The sequence below is a fragment of the Malania oleifera genome, chromosome 10 (genome assembly GCF_029873635.1).
Source record: "Malania oleifera isolate guangnan ecotype guangnan chromosome 10, ASM2987363v1, whole genome shotgun sequence".
In the NCBI taxonomy this organism is placed as follows: Eukaryota; Viridiplantae; Streptophyta; class Magnoliopsida; order Santalales; family Ximeniaceae; genus Malania; species Malania oleifera.
In genome coordinates, this window is record NC_080426.1 from 19,431,552 (window position 1) to 19,441,254 (window position 9,703).

Below are 9,703 nucleotides of genomic sequence, written 5' to 3' on the forward strand. Positions count from 1 at the left end.
CTCGATGTGGTTATTTTCAAGAAGTGTGCTGTTATCGCCCCTGGTGTACGGACCAATCTGGGTAGACCCGTCGGACCTACAGACTACTGTTTGACTTGGCAGTGGTCGGTCAACCATTGTCAGGTCCCGCCTTCGGGCCACACAACCCAGTCATATGGGGGTAATACATGACAACAGTCAGCTAACCTACCAGGATTGTTTTATGTTGTTATTATTATGAGATGAGATATGTTATAAAAATGTAGTATGTTCTGTCATGTTTTGATTTATATATAAGTTTTCCCAGATTTGATAAACAGTACTGAACATGTTATGTATGATATATGTTGAACACAGAATACTCATGTTGTCACACACTAGTATTAGTTTATTTCCCTTACTGAGAGGTGTCTCACCCCTAAATTTTACAAACTTTTCAGGAGCCCCTGATAGGCGAGCGGGAAAAGCCCCGTTGAGCTAGTGCTGGATATTTGCCCTTTTTGAAGGGTAAGATTCTTTTTGTAAGGACAGTTAGATTTTGTGGAAAATGTCCCTAGATATGTTTTTTGGGATGTATATACTGGGATACAGTGATTATAGTAACTATGGTGTTGTAATACACATTGTGATGTATGATATGATGGTATGTATATGATTATACATTTTCTGCTGCGTAGGCATCTGTTATATGTTCTGATGTATCCCTAGTACCCACGGGTCTAGATGGATTGTGACCTGCTGAACTGGAATGTGAGATGTGTGGTATTGATTTTATGATGATATTATTATAAAAAAAAATATGTGGAAAATGAGCGAGTCGTGACAAGGTTAAAAATTAGCGAAGTGATTGGAGCGCTTATGCCTCATAGAAGCTAATGCTACTACACTCTTATGTAATCCTAAAGGGGTAAAGCCCGGGTATAGGACTTGTGAAAATGTGCGTGCTCACATAAACTTAAAAGTCTGAACCCATATCGTACCATTGCATCATGCATACCTTTTTTCATTCATTCGCAACATTTATATACGTACACAACAACCATTCATATGTACAAGTACAATATTGAAATAGAGTAATAAAAAAGGACCATTAAATTCAAATTTAGGATAATTCATAGTTAATTAATAGCTTGATTCTCTAGTGTTCCCAGAGAAGTCTCCAAGTTGTCACAACATCCTGGAAAAGAGTCCAATTTTTAGTTATATAAAGCCCGGGACAAAATAGAGTGTATCCAACTACACTTTCCTCTTGGATTGCCATTTGGGCCAATACATGGAAGCTTATTTTGAATACTCTTAGTAAGTTCATCACTAATTAATGCAAAAAGATAAGGACTCAAAGGAAATACTTGATGTATACCTATTGTGATTCAAATTTTCACATATTCTACAAATATAGTTCTCTAGTTCTCGCATACATGGGAGTTTTATGTATTAATCTGCCCCACTAAAACTTCTATAAATAAAATATTATAGGTTTTTATAAGATAAGAAAAAAAAAAGTCATGTGCGGGTCTCTCTTTTTCTCTAAAACTTCATTTGTCTTTTTTAATTAATAAACACATAACTTCTGTTGTATTTTGCTCTTCTAAGCATAAAACTAATTGATTTTATAAATCTTTATTTTATTGTAAATGAAATAAAAGAGGAATACAAAAAATTTTGGAGCTATAGAAATTCAACAGTCTAACTCTTCATGAACTAGATGTTGTTAATCATCTTGTTATCTCATTTTGTTGTAAAGCATGTCCTTTTACAAACAAATATATTGGCATCCCAAAGGTTAACCACATAATGAACCATTATGTGGGTATACCAATGGTTGTAACTTATTATCTAGATAGTCATCCACATAAATATACATGTTTTACAACACTTTCCCTTAGATGACTATGCACTATGAATATACCTCGTTAAAACCTTCAATTGAGAGTAAATTTTAAATAAGACTGAATTATATTCACTTATAGTTTTAAAATCTTGCAGTCGCAAGTGTATCCAATCATATCGAACTTTTGGAAGAATTACCATTTTTTGGTGTTCATATCTCTCCTTTAAGTTATTCCAAAGGACTAATGGATTTTTAATAGTAAGGTACTCAATTTTCAATTCTTCGTGTAGGTGTCGAAAGAAAATCATTGCCTTTGCCCGATCCTGCAAGGATGCTTGATTTCCTTCTTCAATTGTAATTCCAAGTACCCATGGCAGATAATTTCTTCCAAAAATATCAAGGGCAACAAATTCAAGGTTTGTGAGGTTTGACATCATAAAGTCACTTTGAAAACAAATAAAAATTCAAAGTTAGGTAAATATTAAATGAAAATGTTACATATATCCCAACATAAAAATATTTAAGGACACATACTCAAGATAAGAGATATAGTTAACATATAAATATAGTTTGAAGAAAAACTAAAGTTATATAGATAACAAATTTTAAAGGAAACAAGATTCTTACCTTAGAATAATACCAACAAAACTTGTTATACCATTAGAGACTTGATCGTACTGATAACGTATTGTAAATGAAATAAAAGAGGAATACAAAAAAGTTTGCAGTTATAGAAATTCAACAGTCTAGTTCTTGAGGAACTAGATGTTGTTAATCTTCTTATTATCTCATTTTGTTGTAAAGCATGTCCTTATATAAGCAAATACATTGGCATCCCACAGGTTAACCACATAATGAATCATTATGTGTGTAGTGACCCAAAGAATAATAACATTTTAATAATAATAAGAGGGAGAGAAAATAGGTACAGAAACAGATGGATGTCGTAGACTTCGTCGACGAACACAAGGTTTCATCGACAAAAGTTTAAAGAATTTCGTCGACGAGAAAATACCGAGAGACTGTTCGGACTTCTCTGAATTTCGTCGACGAATACAGGGCTTCGTCAACGAATTTACTAAAGGATTCGTCAACGAACCTGACCCTATAAATAGTGAAAACCTGGGATTTTTATCATTTTCACCGCGCCTCTCTCACTCCTCTCTCTCTCTCTCTCTCTCTCTCTCTCTCTCTCTCCCTCTCTACGTCTCCCTCTCCCTTCTCTCTTCGATTTCGGCCCCACCAATCATCGAATCGACGATTCGAAACTATTACGACACTCCTAGCGGAGTTCTCTGCAAATATGCCGGAGCAGATCATCGGGAAAACAAAGTTGGATTACATCCCAAATTCAGGGTAAGGCCTTTTAATCTATTTTTGGCCTCATGGCAATTATAGAAAATGATGTAGGCAGAGAAATACTAATATTATGTTCTGACATATATTATTTTCAGGGTGTTTTGTAGAAAGCCCTACGGGTGTTAGGCTAGTATTCCCTAGGGGCTTTCCAGTAGTCAAGTAAAGAAAATATGCTATGTTAGATATTTCTTAAAATACTATACAGCTTATTTAATTACAAAAATTATGCATTAGTATGGTGTGGCTTGTGAACATGAATATGATACGGGGATATGTTTTACAAATTTAGTGTCATGATTTTATGAATTTCAGTATTATGTTTATGTGAATTTCAGTACCATGATTTTATGGATTTTAGTACCATGATTATACGAATCTCAGTACCATGATTTCATGAATATCAGTATTATGATTATGCAGCTTCAGTATTATGATTATGCAGTTCACAGTATTATGTATGAACTACAGTTACAGTTTATGCAGCATCATGGTTATTTCAGTACTTCAGAATCATGGTAAATCATATATATATATATATATATATATATATATATAGAAATATATTATATGATATCAAACCCTGTTGGACTTGCAACTACAGAGCACGGTACCGTTGCTACAGATACTATGTTACTTTATGAGTGCAACTATCTATTTAGATAATACGTGATAAGGTCGTTCACCTAAGCCCTTGAAGAGGTTAGGCTACCCATCCATATATGGGTTGAGGTGGGCAGATTGACCTATGGAGTTCAGTGATTTATTCCTAGTTGGCCAGTCAGGGTAAATCCAGCCTACGGGCTGCACAACCTTGTCATGAGGGGGCAAGTCATGACACACAGATAGCCACAGGGAACAGTTTCAGTTACTATTACATACGTACGAATTTACAAAAATAGGGATCATATTACATACGTACGAATTTACAAAAATAGGGATCATACTTATGTATACTAGAAGTACTTTGAATTATAACCTATAATACTGCTATGTTAAGCAACATGGAAAGGGGTGGTGTATTTTATTATTTGTACTGTACTTTTGTATTCAGTTATATATGTTTATATGAAAACAGATTTCATGACATATAGTAGCTCATTTACCACATACTAGTAACAGCATATTTCTTCTTATTGAGCGTTGGCTCACCCCAGTGTTAAAACATTTTTCAGGTGATCTAGGTAGGCGAGCAGACCAGGCTCGCAGATAGAGGGGCTTCTGTACTGCCCTACCAGTGGAGAGTGAGTTCATTTTCGGAGTATTTTTGTATGCCCTAGCTAGTTAAGGGTATTTTGGGGAACAGACGTATGTATATATTGTGAAAAACACGATAGTACTCAGGTATTGGTTTTGTATTGTATATAATGGTTTATGATTATGTTTATTCAGTTTCTACTTCTTACTGTTTAGGTTTATGGATGACCTTAACTCAGTAGGGTATCAGAGCATGTAGAATGTTATAGTATAAAAAAAATACCCAGTTTATTAAGCAGGTTGTCACAATGTGAGCATACCAAAGGTTGTAACCTCTTATCTAGATAGTCATCCACATAAATATACATGTTTTACAGCATGTTTCTAATTTAGCCTTTGTCCAATTATCTCATCCCAAAGTTATATTATATGGTGCAAGTTTAATTCCATGATAGCTATTATACAATTCGAATATCTCCTTTATGTTTAAATGAAAATATTAAGGTGTTATTCCTTCATTTATCTAACATTTTCTTACTTCTTATAATTGTGTTTAAATAAATAAGTTGACTCAAGTGCGCGCGCGCGCGCGCACACACACACACACACACACACACACACACACATATATATATATATATATATATATATATATTGAGCAAAAATTCATTTTTCTTGTTAATAATATAAATTATAATTTTATCATTTTTTCACATTCAATCAAACTAATTTATGCTTCCTTCTAAGTTATGAAGAAAAAAGAGATTATGAAGCAACATCAATGCAACATTCGGACCGAGAAAAGATATAAAAGAGTTATCTTTTGAATTTTTTTCTTAACTCAACCCGTGTTTTTATAAAATAAAATTATAACCCGCTCTTCCAACGTCATCTTCTAATATATGCTATAAGCAACGTACCGAACACATATATTATATATCTGATAAGATTCTCATTTCTAATCTAGTTAGTCTTTCCCCAAAAAAATAAATAAATAAATATAACACGAAAGCTAAGTTAGGTTTCTAGTCATTTGATTGGATTCAATCGTACATAGTACATACCACATAACATATACTTTTTTATATCATTAGGGCATATGGAGCATTCCTACCCAAACACCCTACTCAAATCTACCTTCATTAGCTTCCATGGTTTTCTTTATTCTCACTATTCAATTAGTGACTTCAACCCTAAATCCGAATCTTGTGCCCTAAATTTCGTTTGCTTTTTTTTTCCCCCTAGCTCTAAATTTCCCAGCAACAATGGTGATGGCAGCTTTTTTCAAACCATGAGCCTAGACATAGCTCATATCAATTCTCAGGCAATAGGAGAGGAATCCGTGCATCCCCATTTTCAACCCTTGATTTGTTTATACTTAATTTTGTTTCCTGGAGATTATTAATTATCAATAATATATTAATTGTGCTGATTTTAAAATAATTTTGAAGTAAATTACTTTTTAAAAGTTCATCCAAGGGGCAGCCCTATACAAAAACCCTAATCAAGGGGTAGATTTTAAACCTATTTTACTCAGTTTTTTTCCGATTCTATTTCTCCTCCATTCGGGCCTTCAATTTAAATAGGATAACGAACCATTCTGCTCAAAATATAATTTTTTAAAACAAAATTTGCTTGGAAAATAGGGATCGAGGAGGTGCTCTTGGTACCATTTTGTAGTCGCAATTCTCGACATTCTTTTCGATCACGGGACAATTTCCTAGATTGTGATGGGGTAGCATGCCTACGTGTAGGTAGACAAAACTTTTTTTTTTTTTTTTTTTTTTGAAAGATGGAATGTATTCCCAATCCTATTTATTTTTTTATAAAAAATATCCTTAAAAAAGTTGAAGTACACACAATATAGGTAATCTATCTCCCATCACATCTCCATATTTGGCTTCAGAAGCTTCAACACAAACTTACACATAGTCAAATAATCTAACTTTCACCAAAATAGAATATAAAAAAAAAAAAACTAAATCATTAATCCTAAGTAGCTTTACTCTCTTTCTCAAGAGAGAATATAAATTAGGCACTTTATCCCGAATCGTAGTTACTAGCTCATCGTCTAATTCCCGAAAGAACTTATATTATTTGTTTTTATCGTTTATAACTCATCTCACATTCCATATTCTCGCCCATTCTTTCTCATTATTCGAACTTGAAAACTCAATATTTGGCTTCAGAAGCTTCAACACGGACGTGCACATAGTCAAATGATCTAACTTTCACCAAAATAGAATAAAAAAAATCAAATCATGAATCCTAAGTAGCTTTACTCCCTTTCTTGAGAGAGAATATAAATTAGGCACTTTATCCCAAAATCGTAGTTGCTAGCTCATCGTCTAATTCTTAAAAGAACTTAAATTATCTGCTTTTACCGTTTATAACTCATCTCACATTCCATACTCTTGCCTATTCTTTCTCATTATTCGAACTTGAAAACTCGAATTTTTTTATTAAATTTTTTTTTTTCAAATTTTAACTATTGGGATATCGAGACAATTTATTGCTACTCATTTTTTATTTTATTAAGCTATTATAATTGATGTGTGGACATTAATTTGATTACTCATTGTAAAGCCAAGTGAATTTTTCTTCATAGTGCAAAGTTATTGATGCCTCAGCACGGGCTTTAGAATCCGTGCACTCATTTTTATTCTCCCCAATAGCCAAATAAATTCCTGTGCCCTAATTTAAACCTAGTTAAATAGGTACTTTTAAGGATTTATTCTTGAAAATATTATCTTGTTTAATGCAATCGTTGACTTTAAATGTGGTGATTTTTTCTATTGAATGATCAATATTTATTTTAAGAAAATAATAATGTAGAAAGTAGATCCTTTTGCTTTTCTTTTTATTAAATTAATTTTATATAATTATTTAAACGTATGAAAATTATCAATAATTCTGCATTTATCATCCCATTGTAAAAGTTGAGGTACAATATGGAATATCTCCTTATGCTTTGTATGTCGGTTCTAGTCAACGCCAAAAACGGGCATGCCACCCTAGCGAGTTGGCCGTTACGACTATAACTTTTATACGCAATTAAAACATTCATCGGCCCTTGGATATGTTCAGCCGATGAATCTATTAATTGTGTTTAATTATTAAACAGCTATAATGATAGTTAGATAATGTAACATACTCAATTTTGGTGCAGGTTGACTAATATAGAGATGCAAAACCTAAAGATATATTTCAAGTTGTAGACCGAATTTATTACAGATATTATCTAATACTCGGTCCAAAAGACTTTCACGCCATTGTTGGTAAACAAAATGTGAAATTAATGAAAACTTTCATATTTTAAATTTTTTTATTTAGCTTAATTTAGCATAAACATAAATTCATTAGAATAATTTCATCCAAGATTTTGCACAATATGGTAGTTCTACTTTTGAACGTAAATAAAAGATAGTCATATCTTTACATTTTAGGAGAATTAGAGAAATTTCATAAACGGAACAATCCTTTAATATGGTAAAGAGATTATTTTCTATTTATAATTGAGGTATTACAAATAAGGATAATACAGAAAAGATGAATCGAAAAAATTCTATCATGTTGGATGGAAATGAATCAAACTACATTTATCGTCCTACTTTTTTAGGGTATTCTATAATCACCCTCTTAAAACATTAGGGATGTATAACATTATTATTTTTTTCTCTGTCAGTTCATATTTTATTATTTTCAATTATTTGGAAAGTTGTTGCTACAACAATTAATGGTCAGAATTAATTTTTACATATATTAATCACTCACTTTATACATTATTATTTCAATAAAAATTAAAATTAAATAACAATTTGTATTCAAAATAAAATTCAAAGAAAAATTTACATGAATTTGGGAAAAAATAATGAAGCCATTATAAATATATTTTTATTATTTTTCATTCATTGTGTGTAAAAGGATTGTTCTTGAAGCACTAAAAAATAAATTTCTAAAAAATATAATAATTAATTTAAATAATTATGATAAAAAATTTTATTGTAATATTTTTACTTTTTTTCTTTTTTGTAATTTTATTATTTTTATCATATTTTTAATTATTATTTGATTCCAAGACAAAAATGAACATTTTCTCAATAATGTTTTTAACTTCTAAATTTGTGTAAATTTTGAAAATACTAATCAAACAAGTTGCTATTTTTGGATATTTTTGCTTTCAGCCTTAGTTTTATTTTTGTTTTTAATTTATATAAATTTTTGACATTGATGCCGAACAACTTTCATAAAATTATTTTACATAGGGAGTTTGAGAAATGTGCTATTTTTATTATCTTAAATTTAAATTATTTAATTTTTACGTTAAATTTGTTTTTTGTCGTACGAACTACTAAAAAAAATGTCCATTTTTTACACGGGAGATTCAATTATTTAAATTATTTATTTTTATTGGTGGTAAAAAATTTTGACATAAATAAATTTACATTCAAATGAAATTGTTAATTTCTTTTTAATTATTAGCTTTGAGCTTTTATAAAGTCATAATACAATGAAAATATATTCTCAAAATCTAAAATAAGGGGGGAAAGAGAAAAGAGAACTTATAATACAATTGAGAATATATTCCCAAAAGTTGAAAGAAAGAAGAGAGAATTTTGACTTAAGATAAATAAAAAAATATTTTTTTTCTTTCAAATGTTTGTGTTGAAAATTTTTAAAAACTAAAAGAAAAGGAAAGAAACCTTTTGGCAAGTTTCTTTTCCTCACTAGGGCAAGTTTTTCACTAATCAATTTCATAAATATTGGTAAGCTTTCTACATTTATTTGAGATAATTACTCTACTAACTTAGGGACCCTAAGTGCTTAGTGCCTTCAATTAGCTTGGAAAGTGATTTTAGTGGGTTGCCTTAACATATAATTTGTTCTTAATTGGAAAATTTGTCTGTCAACTTCTTTCTTTATTAAATTAAGTTAAAATAAATTAAATTTTTGAATAATTCTAAATTTATCACCTAAATTATAAGTATTTGTCGACAATTTAGAATGTCTCTATATGGTTTGTACATCTGTCTTAGTAAACACCGAAGTTGGATATGCCATATTGTCATACTAGAATTGGCGTTATGATTGTGTCGTTTAATTTCGGTCACTGTGTCCATTAACAGTGTTTAAAAGCCACAATTGTGATGACGAATTGCATATCATAGCATGTCCAAATTCAATATGCATGTATCAAATTAACTAAAATGGACAAAGCATAAGGAGATATTTCAAGTTTTAGAGCAAAATTATTTTAAATGAGTTTCATATTTTAATTGTTTATTTAATTTAATTTAACATAAGTCAAATAAATTAAAATATTTAACCTGATCCTAGATA